Consider the following 21,299-nt stretch of genomic DNA (forward strand, 5'->3'; position numbering starts at 1 on the left):
GTCCTTTGTAAAGGATATACCATCTCTCAGAATTGTCCCAACAATTTCCCCACCACTGAGGTTAGATTGACTGATCCGTAATGATTCAGTCTCCCCCTTTTTAAACAACGGTACAACATTATCAGTCCTCCAACACCACGCCTGTAGCCAGAGAGGATTGGAAAATAATGGTCAAAGCCTCCACTATTTCTTCCCTTAGCAGCCTGGGATACATTTCACACGGGTCACCCGGGACTGGGGGTATCTCCACTTTCAAAGAAAATAAACACCTTTATTTTTCTGCCGTGAATATGTTGATCCCATCCAACATTTCAGATTCCTCTTTTTTTAAAAAAAACTTTATTGGAGGCATTTTCAAATATATAAATAAAGAACAAAAACTAACAATGGCAACAGCAAACGGCCACAACATCCTCACACACTCCCCAGAAATATCCCGGCCCACTCTACCCTCTCCCACCCCGAAGCCTGCTTTTATAACTTTTAACCCAGACCTCCACCCCAAACAGAAAATAACTCCCCCAACCCCCATCCACCCCTCCTCCCCCCTTCCCGTGATGACACAATACTCCTTAAAGAAGTCGATGAACAGCTTCCACCTCGAGGTGAAGCCCTCCTCTGCACCTCTGTTGGCAAACACTGCCAACTCGCTCACCCACATCCCTACGCTCGGCAGCTCCGGGTCCCGCCAGCACAACAAAATCTGCCTCCAGGCTATCAGAGAGGCAAAGGCCAAAACATCGACCTCTCTCCCCACCTGTACTCCCGGATTTTCCGACACACCAAATATTGCCACCTCTGGACTCCCAAAATATTCAACATTATATCTGCAAATCCGGTCTAAAATCTCCCAACCTCAGGCACACCCAAAACATGTGGACATGGTTTGCTGGCCTCCACACACACCGCCCAGACCTATCCTCCTTCCCTGGAAAGAACCGACTCCTGGACACCGTTGTGTGGGCCTAGTGTATCACTTTGAACTGGATGAAACTTAGGGTGCGATTCTCCAGAAAACAGCGGGTTAGCGAGCGGAAATTGCTGCGAGCTTCCCGGCGCTCGCCCAGCGAAACGTAATTCAATGTTAATCGGTCCACTTAATGAGATCTCATGGGCTTCTCGCTGCAAATAATGCACCACCAGCCAATTCGCCTGTACCGCGCTCGTCAGGCCCCCGCTAACAAGGTCGAGCAGCACTTAAGCTGCACTTGCTCCGCTAACCCCAGCCAGCTCGCAATAATGGCGCCGATGAAACCAGCCATAAGTTTGGGGGACGCTAACCTGGGGAGGCTCCTGGACGCGGTGGAGACCAGGAGCGTTGTCCTGTTGCCCCGGGGATCCCGGAGGGTGAGCCACAAGGCAGCCAGTGCTGCCTGAGATGAGATGGCAGCAGCCGTTAGTTCCAACAGTATGACCAAGAGAACTGGCCAGCAGAGCAGGAAGAATATTAAATAAATAATCTTTTATTGTCACAGGTAGGCTTACATTAACACTACAATGAAGTAAAGGGGGGTGAGAGACCCCCAGTAAGGATAGTCACATGGAACGTGAGAGGGCTAGGAGGTCCGGTCAAGAGGTCAAGGGTGCTTGTGCATCTTAAAAGTTTGAAAGCCCATGTAGCAATGCTGCAGGAGACTCACTTGAGGGTGAAGGACCAGGTGAGACTTAAAAAGGGCTGGGTTAGCCAAGTGTTTCACTCCGGATTTGATGGAAGGGCTCGAGGGGTAGCGGTGTTGGTCAGCAAAAGGGTACGCTTCCAGATGGAGAAGGTGGTGGCAGATCAGGGGGGTAGATATGTGATTGTGGCAGGGGCGCTGGAGGGGAGATTAGTGGCGCTGTTAAGTGTATAAGGTCCCAATTGGGACGATGTGGGATTCGCGGGGAAGGTGTTTGGGGCCATTCCCGACTTGGCCACACATGAGCTGATTGTGGGGGGGGGGGGGGACTGGAACTTGGTGCAGGAGCCAAGGTTGGACAGATCACGGCCGCGCTCGCTGGTCCCATCAGGGGGGGGCGAAGGCGCTGGCTGGGCTAATGGTGGAAATGGGAGGGGTGGACCCATGGAGGTTCCTGCACCCAAGGGAACGGGAGTACTCGTTTTTCTCAGCGGTCCATAAGGTATACTCGCGGATCGACTTTTTTGTGGTGGGAAAGGCTTTGCTGGCTGGAGTCAAGGGGTCGGAATACTCTGCAATTGCAGTGTCTGATCATGCTCCACATTGGGTGGATATGGTGCTGGAGAAGGGGGCAGCGCAGAGACCGGGGTGGAAACTGGATGTGGGGCTTTTGGGGAACCAAGTGTTCTGTGAGAAAATTGAAAAGGTAATTAAGGAATATGTAGGTTTCAATTGTACGGGTGTGGTGTCGAAGGCAGTCGTCTGGGAGGCTCTAAAGGCGGTGGTGAGGGGGGGGGGGGGGGGGGGGGGGGGGGGGGGAGAAGGTAATTTTGTTTCAGACCAGGGTGGACAAAGAGGAGAGGTTGAAGCGGCAGAGGGTAATAGATGAGATGTTGGAGCTAGATAGGAGGTATGCAGAAGATGGGGACCCAGCGAAGCTGGAAAAGAGGAAGGAACTACAGGCGAGCTTCGACCGACTGTCCACCAGGAAGGCGGTGCGCCAACTGAGGCGAGCAAGGGTGCAGTTTATAAACATGTTAGCAGGTCAGCTCCGGAGGGAGGCAGCGGGAAGGGAAATTCGTCAGGTGAGGGATAGGGCAGGGAAGTTGATGGTGGCTTTTGAAGAGTTTTATGAGAGGTTGTACAAGTCAGAGCCACCCGGGGGAGACCGTGAGATGCAGCAATTTCTAGATGGGTTGGAGTACCCGAGGCTAGGGGAGGGGGACAGGGCTACGTTAGAAGGAGCAATAGTGGAGCAGGAGATAAAGGATGCAATTGGGAAGATGCAGTCAGGGAAGATGGCAGGGCTGGATGGGTTTCCGGTGGAATATTCTAAAAAATTCAGATTGGTTGACACCCTGATGGTGGGGATGTTTGAGGAGGCGATAGGGAAGGGGGTGTTGCAGCAAACCTTGGGGCAGGCATTGATTTCTCTGTTGCTAAAAAAAGATAAGGATCCGACGGACTGTGGGTCGTATAGGCCCATATCACTTCTGAATGTGGACGCAAAAGTATTGGCGAAGGTACTGGCGGGCAGGCTGGAGGAGTGGCTCACGAAGGTGATAGGGGAGGATCAGACGGGGTTCGTGAAAGGGAGGCAGCTGTTTTCGAATATTAGGAGGGATTTGAACGTTGTTATGGCACCGGCTGAAGGGAAGGAAACAGAGGTGGTTGTGGCATTGGACGCCGAGAAGGCGTTTGATCGGGTAGAATGGGGGTACCTGATGGCAGTGCTGGAGCGGTTTGGGATTGGACCAAGATTTGTGAACTGGGTAAAGCTATTATATAAGGAGCCGAAGGTGACTGTCCGCACAAACAATATCAGTTCGAGATACTTTTCTCTCCACCGTGGGACGAGACAAGGATGTCCTATGTCCCCCCTGCTGTTTACACTTACGATTGAGCCATTGGTCATCGCAATGAGAAGTTCGGGAGCATGGATAGGAATAGTGCGGGGGGGGAATAGAGCATAGGGTGTCCTTATATGCCGACGACTTGCTGCTGTATGTGTCGGAACCGAGTGCGTTGATAGGAGGAATATTGGAGCTACTGTGGGTATTTGGGTCTTTCTCGGGGTACAAGTTGAACCTGGATAAGAGTGAGTATTTTGTGGTGTCTCAGCCGGGGGTAGGGGCAGCCATTCCGTAGGGCAGGGACTCACTTTAGGTATCTGGGGGTGCAGGTTGCCCGGGAGCGGGGGAGGCTTCGCAGGTATAACATCACTAGTTTGGTGGGAGAGTGAAAGCCGATCTGGCAAGGTGGGATGGCCTTCCTCTGTCACTGGCGGGTCGGGTCCAGGCGGTTAGAATGAATGTGTTGCTGCGATTTCTGTTTATTTTTCAATGCCTACCGATTTTCCTGCCAAAGGCTTTTTTCAGAGAGATTGAGGGAAGGATTACCTCGTTCATATGGGGAGGGAAGGTGGCCAGAGTGAGAAAGGTGTTGCTACAGAGGGGGAAGGCAGGCAGGGGGTTTTGGTCTCCCGAACCTGATGTACTACTACTGGGCGGCGAATGTGGAGAAGGTGCGGAGCTGGGACAGAGGGGTTGATTCCCAGTGGGTCAGAGTTTGTGCAGGGGGTCGGGGCTGAAAGCACTCGCAACAGCACCGCTCCAGATAGCTCCGGGGAAATACTCAGGGAGTCCGGTAATAATAGCTTCATTGAAAATCTGGAGGCAGTTTCGCCAACACTTCGGGTTGGGGGCAGGGTCAAGGGAAATGCCGATTCGGGGGAACCACAGATTTGAGCCAGGGAAGTGGGTTGGAAGAGAGGGGGATTAAGACGCTAAAAGATTTGTTTCTTCGAGGTCGGTTTGCAGGATTGAGGGAGCTGGAAGCGAAGTATGTGCTGGAGCAGGGAGAAGTGTTTAGCTACATGCAGGTTTGGGATTTAGCCAAGAAGGAAATACAGAGCTTGCCAGAGGAACCGGCCTCCACATTGCTGGAGGAGGTGCTGACGAGAAGGGGACTGGAGAAGGGGGCAAGTATCAGCAGTGTACGGAGCTATTTTGGAAGAGGGTAAGGCACCACTGGAAGGGATCAAAGCAAAGTGTGAGGAAGAGCTGGGAGAGGTTATAGAGGAGGGGTCTGGTGTGAGGTGCTCCAGAGAGAGACTGCCTCCACCTCATGTGCGAGGTTGGGGCTGATACAGCTGAAGGTGGTATATAGAGCACACCTCACGAGGGCGAGGATGAGCCGATTCTTTGAAGTAAAGGATGTGTGTGAGCGTTGCGGGGGGGGAGGGGTGCCCGCTAATCACGTTCATATGTTTTGGTCCTGTCCAAAACTAGGGGAGTACTGGAAGGAGGTGTTTAGGGTAATTTCCAAGGTGGTGCATGTTAAACTAGAGCCGGGTCCCCGGGTGGCCATATTCGGGGTGTCGGACCAGCCCGAAGGCGCATCCTGATGGGATGGAGAGCAGCCTCTCCACCCTGTGCCCTGGCGTGGCGGGGGGACCTGTTGGAATTCTTGACTCTTGAGAAGGTTAAGTTCGAACTGAGGGGAAGCTCGGAGGGGTTCTACAAGTCATGGGCACTATTTATTATGCACTTTCAAGAACTGGATAACATCGAACATTAGTTGGGGGGGGGGGGGGGGGAAGAGAGAGAGAGGGGGGGGGGGGTAAACATGCGGGCTGATGTTTGGGGGCTGGTGGGAGGATGGGAGCGTTGTTACTGTTCTGGGGATTGACATATCTGTTGCTGATTATTGTTTATTGTTGATGGGTGTAAATGCGGGAGAAAATGTGAAAAGGAGAATAAAAATATATTTTTTAAAAACACTACAATGATGTTACTGTGAAAAGTCCCTAGTCCAGCCCCTGTTCGGGTACACTGAGGGAGAATTCAGAATTCTCAGCTGGTACAGGAATTGAACCCGCGCTGCTGGCCTTGTTCTGCATCACAAACCAGCTGTCCAGCCCACTGAGCTAAACCAGCCCAAGAAGGTCAATCACCTACACCGGGCAGCACGAGTGAGTAGACACCAACGGCCAATGTCCCCCACCCTCTCAAAGGAGCATCCACTCAAGATGGCGCCGGAGAGAGGCGACTCTCTGCGAGCTCTCCCTAACAGACCCACTTTTTACTTAACTCACAATCATTCTAATCTTTTAAAACTTAATTCTAAGACTAACATTATTACTCATTAACACTACACCCCTGTATGCTTCATCCGATGCCGGTGCTTATGCAGTTACATTGTGTTCCTTCTGTTGCCCTATTATGTATTTTCTTTTCATGTACTTAATGATCTGTTGAGCTGCTCGCAGAAAAATACTTTTCACTGTACCTCGGTACACGTGACAATAAACAAATCCAATCCAATCCCCTCAACTCTCCAAGTGACCCCCAGCCCCCCCCCCCTCCTCCTCCCAACCCCGCTGTCATATCCCCTCTCCCAACACTGAACCACGCGTGTGGCTAATGGTACCTCCTCTGTATCTCCACAGGAAGAGCTCTCCCACAATTGGTGGGAGAGGGCCCAGATTGGCAGAGAGGTGCCAGACATAAGAATCCTCACCTCCTTCGAGGTGCGTGTCCTGGAGGTGATCGGGGTGGCCGAGGACAGATCGGTCAGCCACGTGTAGGCTGCCGGACGGCGCAGAGGCGAGGAACCACTGGGCTGCACCCGGGGTACCCGTCAAACGTGAGCAGTCATTGCCTTACAGAATGACCCATCCCTCCTTCTCTACTTCTTACGGAAGCTAAAGAAATTTGGCATGTCTGCATCGACTCTCACAAACTTCTACAGATGTGCGATAGAAAGCATCCTATCCGGCTACATCACAGCTTGGTATGGCAACTGCTCGGTCCCTGATTGCAAGAAACTGCAGACGGTGGTCTCAGCCCAACGCATCACACAAACTTGCCACCCCCACATTGATTCTGTATACACCTCCCGCTGCCTCAGGAAGGCAGACAGCATTATCAGAGACCCCTCCCACCCAGGCATTGCCTTCTTCCAGACCCTTCCATCAGGCAGAAAGTACAGAAGTCTGAAGACCCGCACATCCAGACATAGGAACAGCTTCTTCCCCACAGCTACAAGACTCCTCAATGACTCCCCCTCGGACTGATCCGTTCCCGATGCCCTTTGCTGCTCTTGCTCATTTATTTGCTTTGTTTGGCTCCTTGTTCCGCACTGTAACCAATCACTGTTTGTAGATGTACCATTTGTCAAAGTTCCCTGTTGATTATTCCTTTTGTCTACTATGTACATACTGTATACGTTCCATCGGCTGCAGAAAAATACTTTTCACTGTACTTAGTGTACATGTGACAATAAATCAAATCAAATCAAATCAAATCCCACTGACCACATGTCCATTCTCCTGCAGGTCCTCCAGCCGTCGGCGCTGGCCCATTCTGGGTGGCTCCCTTTCCTGACTCCAAGGAGAACATCTCAGTGGAGAGCTCAGAGGATACCACCGTGATTGTGGCACAGCTGTGATCCCCACCCTCCACCAGCGCAGATACACACATCTCGATGGGACACGTTAGTGGTCAGGCTTTTGGGGTACAATCTGGTGAGAACCACACAGCTGCTTACGTTCATCAGGTAGAGGCAGGAGCCCCAGGCGAGACAGCAGTCGGAGGTCTGCTGGATCCCAGACTGGTGCTGAGCCTCTGGATGTGGGTTACCCGGAGCTGATGTAGACATTAGGGGGTGGCCGGGATGTTCAGAGGGGGAGGTCAGCGTTGCTCCAGCAGATCCATAGCAGCTTGGAGTCCCAGAGGCTACGGATGCAGGAGATGTCGCCAGCAATGCATTGCACTGAGGCCAACACTACTAATTTGATGACCACAGTGGAGAGCCTGGTGCACGACGTCGGAAGCATGAGTGAAGGTGTCCAAGGCTTTGCGCAGTAGGTGTCTGCCATGGCTGCGGGCCTGGGCAGAATGTCTGCCTCACTGTGGGATGTCACCATGTACCAGGCCGACCTTGATGAGGTTCTGCGGGACATGTCCCACTCTCAGATAGGCATGGCCGAGACGATGCAGAGCATATCCCAGTCGCCGAGGTCGTTGACACCATGGTACAGACCATGGGGACCCGCCAAGGTTGGCAGAACCAGACAATGAAGGGGCAGCAGGGGCTCAAACCAGCTGCCCCTCCTTCCCAAGGTGAACCACAAGACCTTATGGGCACCGATCGGGAGGAGGGGGCTTTGGGTGCCAGGTCGGACCGGTCCCATGGAGTGGGGATGGTGGCCACCAGCTCCCTCGAGTTCCACCCCTCTGATGAGGCTGCATCTCGAGGTCAGCACACGGGACAGGGAGGCACGACTGTGCATGTGCCACCAAATAAGCCAGGGCCTCTGGCCCCAGAGGATGCCCGCCAGGGGCTTCAAGGGCCATGGGACAAGGTAAGCAGCTGGCTGCCTCCATCTCAGATGTGCATCCTGGGGAAACGCCAAGACGTAGTGGTAGAGCTAGGAGGGCCAAGCACATTGAGGATCACGGAGGGCAAATGGGATAGGAGGTGAGGAGGGGGGCACCATCGGGAGTGGGATATTGTACAGCATATTAAACAACTTTTTGCACCACTATTATGATGCCTCTGTCACTTTCTTCCGCAATGCGGGCTGACCCCCGGACCCTCTGCCCATCTCTCCAGGCATCCCCACGCCCCCCGTGGCGCTCACCCACCCTCCGGCCGTGGACATGTCCCCGGAGCCGTGTCCCATCCCCTGGGTGTTCGGATGTTGCGTCAGTGGTGCTGCCTCCCGCAATTTCCAAGCAGTGTCCTGGCATCAAGGTGTGATTGGGATGCTAGGCAATGACTCCCATATGCCACATGGCCCACCCACCCACAGGAATCCACTTGGCATGTATCAAGTGCTCACTGAACCACAATTGCCAAATCCCTATTAGCGATAGCCTCCAGCCACACGGCCAGAGGCCTCGGCAGTCAGTGGGGAACATGGGTTGCCCCTGGAATGGGTGCACACGATCCAGGGGTTGGCATGGTGATGCCGCGAGCACTAGTTCCCCGGCTGCCACCCCTCCCCACTCCCATGGCAACCCACCCCTGCGGAGGCTCCCCCACCCTTCGAGCACTGGGATGGCAAGCCCAGCGTCCCCTGGCTCTTTGCCTGTGAGCAAAGATGGCTACTCACCTCCTCGCCTCCCCACAGAAGCTCTTCCGCCAGGTTCACATATTTCAAAAGGAGTACGAATCGGCATCAGCGTGAACACTCGCTGGGGAGGTCGCTGAATGATGGGAGGCCGGTGGATATGGGGTCGCTCTCGTTGATTGAATGGAAATGGGGCTTAAGTGAAGATAATTGGTTTCTCGCCACGCTGCGGCGAGATCTCGATTTCGCCTACGGGAGCGGGCCAGTTAAATCGCAAACTGCTGCCCAGCGCTGATCTCGGTTTTGGCCTCTCCCGCTATTCACTAGCCTTATTACGCTTGAGCGCGAGTGCAACGAGGCCGGAGAATCGCACCTTTAGTTTTGCACACGACGAGGAGCGTTAATCCTCTGCAAAGCCTCACTCCTCACTCCAGCCCCTAAAGCTCCACTCAGCTCTTCCTCCCACTTATGCCTAACATCCTCCACCAGGACACTCTATCGCTTCAACAGGAGTATGTCCTGCAGCGCCGGGATGGCAGTGGCGTAACCGAAGCCACCTCCTTTGTCATGAAGTCCCTAACTGCAGATACCTGGACCCATTCTCCTTCGGCAACTGGTATGTCCCCTCCAGCTGCTGGAAGTCCGCAAACCTCCCTCCAACAAACAAATCCCTAAAATATTCTATCACCAACCTGACGCCACCTCCGAAACCTCACATCCAACCCCACCGGGGCAAAATTATAATTGTCACAAATCAGCGCCCATAGGGACATGCCTTGTATTCTAAAATTCTGCAACTGGTTTCACACCGTCAACACGGCGAGAACGTAATAATTCCCTCAAATTGATCACGGTGCTACCCACTGTGCTAACGTGCTGGGGCAGCACGGTAGCGCAGTGGTTACCACTGTTGCTTCACAGCTCCAGGGTCCAAGGTTCGATTCCCAGCTTGGGTCACTGTCTGTGTGGAGTCTGCATGTTTGCCCCTTGTCTGCGTGGGTTTCCTCCGGGTGCTCCGGTTTCCTCCCACAAGTCCCGAAAGACGTGCTATTAGGTAATTTGGACATTCTGAATTCTCCCTGTGTGTACCCGAACAGATGCCGGAATGTGGCGACTATGGGCTTTTCACAGTAACTTAATTGCAGTGTTAATGTAAGCCTACTTGTGACACTAATAAAGATTATTATTTACATGAGGCCATCTCCATCCTCCCCCAGAACAACCACTCCTCCACCGCCCATTTCCTAACTTTGCAATTTTTGCTGCCCAATAGTAGTTTTGCAAGTTCGTCAGATCGATAGATATCTCTATCTTTCTATCCCCACCTTCTCCTTCAACCGCTTCTGACCCTCCACCACAAGCACGAATCTCTGCCTATAAACAGACCAACTGGTCCACATGATCCACCAGCGACTCCTCCACCTTCTGGAACGCCAAACTCTGCACTCCCAGCCTTTGCTCCACTCTCTCAATAGCCACCCTAATTGGCTCCGCCACCTGAGCCAAGTCTTCTGAGGCCTCCTGCCTCTGCTGCTGGAACTTGGCGTTCAGAAACTCCACCAATTTCTCACCAATTGCTCAGTAGACCACTGAATCAGGGACGATGTCCCAGAGCTCTCCACCATCTTTCCCTCTTCACGCTTCGAAAGTCCTCCCGGACAAATTGTTGTCCCGAGATCGTTGCACTCCTGGTTCGATAAGCCATAAACAGGTCCTACCGGAGAAGAATTTCTATCTCTCACTGTTCATGCACTTTGCACCAGCAAACACCCCCTATATCGGTGAAAAGGACCAAACAATTCCACCTTGAGCAGGCGCCGCCAAATGTGCGACCACTCACTCCATGGCCACCACCGGAAGTCTTCAGATTCCTCTAACTATCATTTCTGCTTTGTCCCTCTCGTTTGTGAAAACAGACAAAGTACTCATTAAAAACCTTCTGTCTCCATATACGCACATTTTCAGGCCTCAGTTATCCTTTTGTCCTTCATATACTTGAACATCTTAGGGGTTTCCTTGACGTTACTTGCTAATACTTTACATGCCTCCGTTTACTTTCCTATTTTCCTTCTTAATTTCACCCCTGCATTTTCTATACTCTATGATACCTTTTGCTCTATTGAGTGATTGGCATCTGACATAAGCTTTCTGTTTTTTTGCCCTATCCTATTCTGTATGCTCTCTGACATTCAGGGGACAGTCGTTTTGTGAATCCCATCCTTCCTCTTTATGGGGACATATTTGTTCTGAAACCTCCTTGCTTCCCCTTCAACGCCTCCCTCTGAATTGACACTGATCAATTGAAATCCTCTCTTACTGTCCTTTTGTTTCTCCACTTTTCAGTAACTTACTCCCATATTTGCTCTTATATTTCCCACCAACTATACACTGAGTCCCTTTGTCCTTCACCCCATTCAGACTATTATTTTTTATTAAATATTGTTATTCTCCATTTTCACATTTTCTTCACCCCACCAACAGACAGTAAACGGTAACAAATACAATGTCAATCCCCTTATCAAAAACAACGATCCCATTCTCCCATCACCCCAAACAGCCCACCTGACAATATAAGCATCAAATAAAACAAACCCTCCCAAGGTGGGGACAAGAAAGGAAAAAAGAAAAAGGAATCGGGCATCGCCTATGGTCACCATTGATATATACAGTCCACCCCCCAACCACCCCCCCATAATATTCAATGCCATCCAATCCCCGAAAGAGTACGGTGAATGACACCCATGAATTGTAGACACTGCCCCCCTCCCCCCCCCCGCCCCACCCCCTCACCCCTCCTCCCAGACTCCTCCCCTCCACTTCCTCTTGTAAACTCCTCCCTCCCAACCTCGGTTACTTCCCCCATCTTTTCACCCCGGCTGGACTCACCGGAACCTGTTCTACCAGGCTCTGATGGATGCAGCCCCTCCCCCACCTCACTCCCGTTCACTGGCCAGCTTAAACCGGCCAGCGTGGAGGCCCCCGCCCGGGTCTCATTCCCCCTTGCCCGGTCCCAGGAAAACCAAGAAATCCCCTTTAGCACACAACCCCCGCATACACACCCAAGCCCCAAAGAACCATCATTGCAAATGAAAGTCCCACCTCTTTCCCTTGTCCAAAGATATACAGCGTTGACTCATTCAGTACATACACCAACAAACAGTGAAAAAATTAATCTAGGACAAAGGTTCGGCACAACATCGTGGGCCGAAGGGCCTGTTCTGTGCTGTATTTTCTATGTTCTATGTTCTATGTACATGAGGCTACATCGGTACACGACCAATTCTCAATTCTGCCACAGTCCTTCTGTCTTCGCAAACTCCTCCGCTGCTTCCGCCGTCCCAAAATAAAAGTCCTTGGATTTGTAGGTCACCCTCAACTTAGTTGGATATACTATGCAGCATTGCACCTTTCTGATGTACAGTGCCTTCTTCATCCAGCTGAAGGCAACCCGCCTCCTCGCCAGCTCCACCTTAAAGTCCTGGTTTATACGTATACCAGCTCCAGCCCATTGCACCTCCCACTTCTGCTTTGCCCAGCACAGGACTTTCTCCTTCACGCTATACCTCTAGAAACACAAGAGTTACTACTTTTGGCGGCTCACTCGTCTTTGGTATAGGCCTCCACGTCCGATGAGCCCGATCCAGTTCATATCGGGAGGGATCGCCCCCCCTCCCCCAATAGCTTCGCCAACATCGTGGCAAAATACTATGTCGCCTCGAGCCTTCCACCCCTTCAGACAGACCCACAATCCTCAGATTCTGTCGCCTGGATCTGTTTTCCAGGTCTTCCATTTTTCCTCGCAGACCCTTGTTGGTCTCCATCACCCTCTGCAACTTCTTCCCCATTGAGGTGAGTTGATCACCGTGCTGCGATAATGCCTCTTCAACTTCCTTCAGCGTCTCACCTGGTTCCCGCACCTCCGCCGCTGTGCTTGATACCACTGCCCTCACAGGGGCAATCGCGTCCTCCACCAGCACTCCATGTGTTTTGTGAGCTGTTTTTCAAGTTCCACAGCCATCACCTTGGTCATTTCTTCTGCTGTGAGCGATGCGGCCTCCCCTAGTGCTCCAGCCTCTACTTTCCTTACAGTTCCTGCGCTGACTTTTCCACTCACCGGCGGACTTCCGTTAACCCCTTTTTCACGACCGTTTTTCTCCCAAACTTGGACATTTCTCCTCCCTGTGCCTTCTTACAGCCTTTTCAGCATCCATTACCCCCGGGATCGGGTGTTAAAACTCCAAAATTCCTATTCCCGAGCGGGAGCCCTCCAGTGTGCGGCTGCCTCCCGCCCGCCGTCACCAGAAGTCCATTCAGACTATTATACAAACAATATGTGACTTTCTTATTCTTCCTACCAAAATGCACCTCTTATCTATACAGAAATTAATTTTCTAATTGCAAGTTGATTCTGCAGGTTCATTAATCTCCTCTTGAATTTTATTGCATTCTTCCTCAATGTTAACGACCAATTTGGTGTCATCTACAAACTTTGAAATTGTTCTTGCTTTTTAGTGAGGTATATTTCTCCTGAGCTCTAATTGATCATTGTTTTCAATATTTCTCACTTACCGCTATCTGCAGGTACTCTTCGCATCTGGAGTCTTAACCACGCCACTAGCCCATCCTCCCGACAACAACAGGTAGCAGCAAAGCACCGGTGATCTGTAAAAGGAGTCAGCATTATTAAACTCTGCCCCAAAGGAAGCAAACAGCTGAGGATCATAGAACAAAGAACATTATAGCACAGGAACAGGCCTTTTGCCCACCAAGCTGTTGATCCAGATTCCTTATTTAGACCTACTACTTATAGCCCAAATGATCCTTATCCCTCCATTCCCCGATCGTTCATGTGTCTATCATGATACAACTTAAACATTTCTACCATGCCTGCCTCCACCACCTCCACTGGCAACGCGTTCCAGGCGCCCACCACCCTCTTGTGAAAAAGTTCCCCCACACACCTCCCCTAAACTTTCCCTCTCTCGCCTTGAACCAGTGCCCCCATGGAATTGAGTCTTCCATCCTGGGAAAAAGCTTCTGACTATTCACCCTGTCTATACATCTCGTAATTCTGTAGACCTCAATCAGGTCTCCCCTCAGCCTCCGTCTTTCCAACAAAAACAATCCGAGTTGATTCAACCTCTCCTCATAGCGAACACCCTCCAGACCAGGCAACATCCTGGCAAACCTTCTTTGCACTCTCTCCAAAGCTTCCACGTCCTTCTGGTGGAGTGGTGACTAGAACTACATGTAATATTTCAAATGTGGCCGAACTAAAGTTCAAACTGTAACATGACATGCTAACTCTTGTACTCAATGCCCTGGCTGATGAAGACAAGCATGCCGTATGCCTTCTTGACCACCTTATCCACCTGTATTGAACTATGGATCTCAATGCCCAGATCCCTCTGTATGTCAATGTTCCTAAGGATTCTGCCATTTACTGTATAATTCACACCTGACTTTGATCTTCCAAAATGCTTCACCTGGCATTTGTCTGGATTGAACTCCATCTGCCATTTCTCTGCCCAACTCTCCGATCTATCTATATTCTGCTGTATTCTCTGACAGTCACCTTCACTATCTGCACCTATCTTCGTGTCTTCTGCAAACTTGCTAATCAGACCATCTACATTTTCCTCCAGATCATTTATATATATTACAAACAACAGTGGTCCCAGCACTGATCCCTGTGGAACACCACTAGTTACAGATCTGCATTCTGAAAAAACTCCCTTCCACTGCTACTTTCTGTGTCCTGTTGCCAAGCCAGTTACTTCTTTACCCATCCAGCTAGTATCATAAATATCTGACGGTCAGCCAGTCACACAGACCTAGAGCCAGCATCGTGTCTGACAACAGTGGTCAACCAACTTTTACTGACACCACAGGAAAACCAGATTAGAAAGGACAGGGAGTTAACAGACTCAGGTTGAACCCTGATTCATTCCCACATTACCTTGTGTGTGCTTGCAACGGATGGTCAGCCTCCTCAGCCAGCTGTAACCACACACACTGCATAGATTTTCACTGCTCCCTGCTGCTAGAAGAATCTAATACAGTAGTGCAGTTGAAAACTTTTCACTGCTCTGTTAGCATAGCGAACAACACACAAAGACCTCTCCATGCCCTGCAACACCTCTCTGCAGAAACAGTCAACAAGGACGGACTTAAACAAGGAAACAGCAAAATAACACGGCAGGGAACTTCCTTATCAAAATACGCCAACTCATTCTTCTGAGGCAGTGACGCGGTGCCGGTGTGAAACATTTCATGATTGTGTAACAGGAAATACCAGCTGAAAATGAACAGTGCAGCCTGGCCTAGAAGCTGATGCAGTCCCACCTGAGTTAGACAAGCTGAAAATGGACCCCATTTTAACAAATAAGGCATCTCCCCTCCCCCTCCCTCCTCCCAGAAACCATATCAGCACTAGCTTCTCAAGCTTGGATGCAGGATGCTGCTAGACATTCTCACCTTGGCCTGCTGTTCACCTGCCGCCTATGTAAATAGCAACATGGGAGGACCACTCAACCCAATGCTACTGTGTTGGTAGGAGCTGGGGATAGCTGGTTTCTGATGCAGAGCAAGGCCACCAGCACGGGTTCAATTCCTGTACCGGTGATGTGACCATCAATTCACACGAGACGATTAGCAGAAGTGAACAGTGCTTTTAATAAGCTAGATCTGTGCCTGCCTGCGACTGCTCTGTACTGAGTGCCGCCTACAGGCTGCAGGTTTATATTCTACCCCCGAGGGGGCAGAGCCACAGGCAGAGCCCACAGGGGCATCAACATAATACAATACAATAGTGGTGAATTGCAGTAGCAATACATTCACCACATTCACCCCCTGTTAAAAACTGAAGTCCAGCGGGGGTGAAGTGGGCTCACATATCGAGTCTGTCGGGAGCCTTAATCGTTCTCTGTGATCGCCTCAGCTCCGGCTTCGCTGCGAGCACGGGTGTTGGATTAGTTGACTCCGGGAGCGTGTCATCTGGAGCTTCATCACGGTGTGTTGGCGATGGGGGAAGGGTGGGGTGCAGGCCGTGTAGGGGCGTGGGCGGTGTTCAGGATCCCCAGGGGGGCAGCTGGTAGCCCGCCGTGAGGGATTTGGTTGATGGTGATAGGCGGTGTGTGGGGGGGTGGGCACGTTGGTGATGATCGCAGGGGAACCGGCGGGTGCCAGATCCCGGAGGGAGACTGTATCCTGTTGTCCGTCGCGGTGCACCATACTGAGGGTTGGCATGTAGGAGCTGGACCCTCTCGACCAGGGAGTCGGACTTATGGCTCCTCACGTGCTTCTGGTGTTGTCAGCCAGGGCGGAAGTGAGACACTCGGACTTCCTGGGGAAGACAAATAGACGGTCGTGAGGGGTCTCGTTCGTGGCTGTGCAGAGGAGCGATTGAATGGAGTGGAGCGCGTCGGGGAGGACCTCCTGCCAGCGGGAAACTTCTAGACCGTAGGGCCAGAAGGACGGCCTTCCATACCTTCGCGTTCTCCCTCTCCACCTGTCCGTTTCCCCGGGGGTTGTAGCTGGTAGTCCTGCTCGAGGCAATGCCCTTACTGAGGAGGTGCTGACACAGCTCATTGCTCATAAAAGAGGAACCCCGGTCACTGTGGACGTTAAGTGGGGAAACCGAACAGGGTGAAGATGCTGTGCAGGGCCTTAGTGACAGTGGCCGAGATCATATCGGGACATGGGACGGCGAAGGGGAGACGGGAGTGTTCGTCAACGACGTTGAGAAAGTACATGTTGCGGTCAGTGGAGGGAAGGGGCCCTTTGAAATAGACGCCGAGGTGCTCAAAGGGGCGGGAGGTCTTCACCAGGTGAGCCTTGTTTGGCCGGTAGAAGTGCGGCTTGCACTCCGCGCAAACCTGGCAGTCCCTGGTCATGGCCCTGACTTCCTCGGTGGAGTAGGGCAGGTTGCGGGCCTTGATGAAGTGGAGAAGCCGGGTGACCCCCGGGTGACAGAGGTCATTGTGGATGGCCCAGAGTCGGTCATCTTGTGCGCTGGCACATGTGCCGCGGGACAGGGCATCTGGGGGCTCATTGAGCTTCCCAGGACGATACACGATATCGTAATTATAGGTGGAGAGTTCAATTCTCACCTCAAGATCTTATCATTCTTGATCTTGCCCCGCTGTGTGTTGTTGAACATAAAGGCTACCGACCGTTGGTCGGTGACGAGGGTGAACCTCCTACCGGCCAGGTAGTGCCTCCAATGTCGCACAGCTTCCACAATGGCTTGAGCTTCTTTTTCGACAGAGGAGTGTCGAATCTCGGAGGCGTTGAGGGTACGGGAAAAGGCCACGGGCCTGCCTGCCTGGTTAAGGGTAGCCGCCAGGGTGACGTCTGACGCATCGCTCTCCACCTGGAAGGGGATGGACTCGTCCACCGCTTGCATCGCGGCCTTGGTAATGTCTGCCTTGATGCGGCTGAAGGCCTGGCGCGCCTCAGTCATCAGGGGAAAGATGGTGGCTTTGATAAGTGGGTGGGCTTTGTCCGCATAGTTGGGGACCCACTGGGCATAATATGAAAAGAACCCAAGGCATCTTGTCAGGGCCTTGGGCAGTGGGGAAGGGGGAGTTGCAGGATGGGGCGCATGCAGTCGGGGTCGGGCCCTAGGACTACGTTTTCCACGACATAGCCGAGGATGGCTAGTGGGTTTGTGCAGAAAACGCATTTCTCCTTGTTGTAGGTGAGATTAAGGGATTGGGCGGTTTGGAGGAACTTCTGAAGGTTAGCGTCGTGGTCCTGCTGATCATGGCCGCAGATGTGACATTATCCAAGTATGGGAACGTGGCCTGCAGCCCGTGCTGGTCAACCATTCGGTCCATCGTTCTTTGGAAGACCGAGACCCCATTGGTGACACCAAAGGGGACCATGAGGAAGTTGAAGAGGCGGCCGTCTGCCTCAAAGGCAGTGTAGTGGCGGTCTTCCGGGCGGATCGGAAGCTGGTGGTATGCGGACTTCATATCTACCGTGGAGAAAACCCAGTAGTGTGCAATCTGATTAACCACATCCGCTATGCGGGGAAGGGGGTACGCATCGAGTTGCGTGTAACGATTTATGGTCTGGCTGTAGTCTACAACCATCCGGTTCTTTTCCCCGGTCCTGACGACCACCACTTGGGCTCTCCAGGGGCTATTACTGGCCTCGATGATCCCCTCCCTCAAGAGCCGCTGGACCTCCGACTTGATAAAAGTCCTGTCTTGGGCACTGTACCGCCTGCTCCTGGTGGCGACGGGTTTACAGTCGGAGGCGAGGTTCGCGAAGAGCGAGGGAGGGGCGACCTTAAGGGTCGCGAGGCTACATACAGTGAGAGGCGGTAGGGGTCCGCCGAACTTCAGGGTCAGGCTTCTGAGGTTGCACTGGAAATCCAGTCCTAACAAGAGAGGAGCGCAGAGATGGGGAAGGACATAGAGTTCAAAATTGGTGTACTCGGCGCCCTGTATCGTGAGGTTCGCGACACAGTACCCCAGGATCTGCACTGAATGTGATCCGGAAGCAGGGGAGATTGTTTGGAACGCGGGGGAAATGTGGAGGGAGCAGCACCTTACCGTGTCTGGATGGATGAAGCTCTCCATGCTCCCGGAGTCGAACAGACAGGGCATTTCGTGCCCATTGACCCGGCTGGTCATCATGGAGTTCTTGAGGTGCTTGGGCCGTGACTGGTCGAGAGTGACCGCGCCGAGCTGAGGGTAGTCGGCATGGTCGGTGGTAGCGAGGAGGTCCCAAGATGGCGGCCCCCGTCGGTCGCACGTGTCGGGTGGCATTGAAGATGGCGGCCAAGATGGCGGCCCCCACGAATCGTACATGGCGGGCTGGGTTGAAGATGGCGGCCAAGACGGCGATCTCCATAAGTCGCACGTGTCGGGCTGAGTTAAAGATGGCGGCCCCCACGGATAGCACGAGGCGGATGACGCGTCAGAAGGTGGCGGTACCAGCAGGCACGCAGCGGGATCTGCGGGCCTGTGAGTTGGGCCTGCGATTTTGGAACTTTGGATCGGGCCAAGTAGACTTTGGCAAAACGTCCTTTCTTGACGCAGTCGCTGCAGGTCGCGTTCCGAGCTGGGCAACGCTGCCTGGGGTGCTGGTTCTGACCGCAGAAATAGCTGTGTTGGGCGGGCAGCCGCGCGGCACAGGCCTGGAACACCCTCGGGTCAGGTAATGGCCGCGCCACCGGCCTCACGTAATGTCTTTTCAGGATTGCGATCGCGTCTGCGTACGTGGTCGCGTCCTCGATTAGTAAAAAGATTCTGTGGCTCACCCGGGTGTTGAGGAGACTCAGCTTGTGTGCCTCGGTGACGGCGGGTGAGGAGGAGGAGGCGAGGTAGGCCTCAAAGCAGCGGAGCTAAGTCGAGTTCCAGTCGATCAGGTTTGAGGATGGCTTCCATTGCGATATCTTAGCTTATTAAATTGATGCGACCATCAATTCACACGAGACAATTAGCAGAAGTGAACAGTGGTTTTAACAAGCTAGATCTGTGCCTGCCTGCGACTGCTCTGTACTGAGTGCCGCCTACAGGCTGCAGATCTATATACCACTCCCGAGGGGACGGAGCCACAGGCGGAGCCCACAGGGGCATCAACATAATACAGTGGTGAATTGCAGTAGCAATACGTTTACCACAACCGGCTGAGGTTATTCACGAAGGCCCGCCTTCTCAACCTTGCCCCTCGCCTGAGGTGCGGTGATCCTCAGGTTAAACCACCACCAGTCTGCTCTCCCTCTCAAAAGGGGAAAGCAAGCAGCCTATGGTCATCTGGGATTATGGCGACTTTACACTTGGTAGGAGCCAGCACTTCAACTGCAGCTAGCCGATTTTCCTGCCCTTTCGCGGTCTTTTAATATTTCCTTTTCAAATACCTTGTCCTATTCACTTTCAAATGATGCCACTGTGTCTGCCTCAATAGCCAAATGTGGTGGAGCATTCTAATAACCTACATTGTGAAAAAAAAATCCTCTCCGAGTTCCTCCTTCAGGTTCCTCATGACATTCTCAGTCAGAGAATTTCAGAGAGCGTGAAACACATTCGATCCCATCAGTCTGATGTGGCGACTATGCTTCACATGAACTTCCACCCTGCCCATCTTCAACACATTCTGTGTGCCCTGTTACTCAAACACCAATCAGTGGGGGACAATTTTTCCACTGTTTACCAGTTCAAAACCTCTCAGGATTTTGAGGTGTGATACCTTGGGGAAAGAAAAGTTCTGATCTGGCTATTTACATTGAAATAATGTCAGCTATGTGCCAATATTTTTATATTCTGGTATTTTTCTTCCCCTTTTAAACTCAGTACAAACCAGTAACACACAACAGGTTAGCAATAGTCATTGGGTTTTAAAGAGAAACTTTTTTTATTCATTCATGGGACATGGGCGTCATTGGCTAGGCCAGCAATTATTGCCCATTCCTAATTGCTCTTGGAAGGGGCAGTTAAGAGTTAACCACATTGCTGTGGGTCTGGAGTCACGTGTAGGCCAAACCAGGTAAGGACGGCAGATTTCCTTCCCTGAAGGACATTAGTGAAGCAGATGGGTATTTATGACAATCGACAATGGCTTCATGGTTATCATTAAGATTTTTAATTCAATTATTATTGAATTCAAATTTCACCATCTGCCGTGGCAGATTTGAACTTGGGGACCCCAGACTCTGCGTTTTGTAAGGGCAACGAAGAATCCACACCAAGTGGGTTGAAATAAAAACTTGTACTCCTATTATTATACACAGCTCCAGTAGTTCCGAACTTGGTCTTTTCTAGTCAGTGCCCTACTGGCTGACTCTATTTATACAAAGCTAAGTATTGTTAAGGGTCCCCCACACATTTATTGGAGGAGCTGGCATTCTGCAAGATCCACGGGGTAGTTGATCATCCCTACCCCATAAGATCTGTGCTAGTTATATCACTCTCCCCCAAAGTCCAAAGAATCGTCCGAACACCGTGGTGATGGAGGGTGCCGGACCCTTTTGGCGTCATGCACTCGAGGTGCTGGATCGGGTGACGTGTATCTCGAAGGTGAACGCTGCTTCCAATACAAATGACGTGGCGGCTGCAATTCCCGAGACTGTGGATCCGAGGAGTCCCCATTGGAGACCACCTGCGTTTCCATATCCGAGTCAGAATTGACAACATCAGTCACCTTGCCGTCTTGTACCCTTTGGGGTTCCGCTGTGGCCTGATCAGGCCACAAATGCCGTTTTAGAAGAAGTTTCCAAGAACAAGGAATTTTCCGAAGAAGCGGTCACCTGGACTGAATATGGTCAAGGTGTCTTCACATCGCACAGCCCTGGGCTTGCACCTGGTAAGAGACCAGTCCTGTCTGGTGGAGGATACTACTGGGGGTCCACTGGGTGCAGCCGGCAAAGTTTCGAACAAACACCTAGTCACCTGGTACAAAGTCTCTGGAAGGTCGATGTTGAGTGGTCCTGGTTGTGGCACACCTTCACACCCATGTCTGGTAAAATCATGCCAAGACGGTTACAAAGTCTTCGACCCATCAGCTCCAGTAACTGCATGCTGAGTGATCCTGTCACAAAACAAGAAATGAGCCAGCCTGGCGTCCATTAATCCTGAAGATTGTTTCTTGAGGCC

At 52.0% G+C, this 21,299-nt stretch overlaps 1 protein-coding gene across 7 annotated transcripts in view; it reads right to left on the reverse strand.

Moving 5' to 3' along the window:
• Positions 1-21,299, reverse strand: part of LOC140426702 (roquin-1-like) — a 311,609-nt gene that overhangs the window by 235,687 nt on the left and 54,623 nt on the right. For 6 of the 7 annotated variants that reach the window (XM_072511781.1, XM_072511789.1, XM_072511788.1 and 3 more), the window contains exon 2: positions 13,264-13,356. The gene's annotated coding sequence lies outside the window, so the exon portion shown is untranslated. Of the gene's footprint in view, positions 1-13,263; positions 13,357-14,653; positions 14,776-21,299 lie in introns of those variants that run through there. The other variant, XM_072511784.1, reaches the window with a different exon arrangement.

The sequence above is a fragment of the Scyliorhinus torazame genome, chromosome 7, assembly GCF_047496885.1.
Source record: "Scyliorhinus torazame isolate Kashiwa2021f chromosome 7, sScyTor2.1, whole genome shotgun sequence".
Taxonomy (NCBI): domain Eukaryota; kingdom Metazoa; phylum Chordata; class Chondrichthyes; order Carcharhiniformes; family Scyliorhinidae; genus Scyliorhinus; species Scyliorhinus torazame.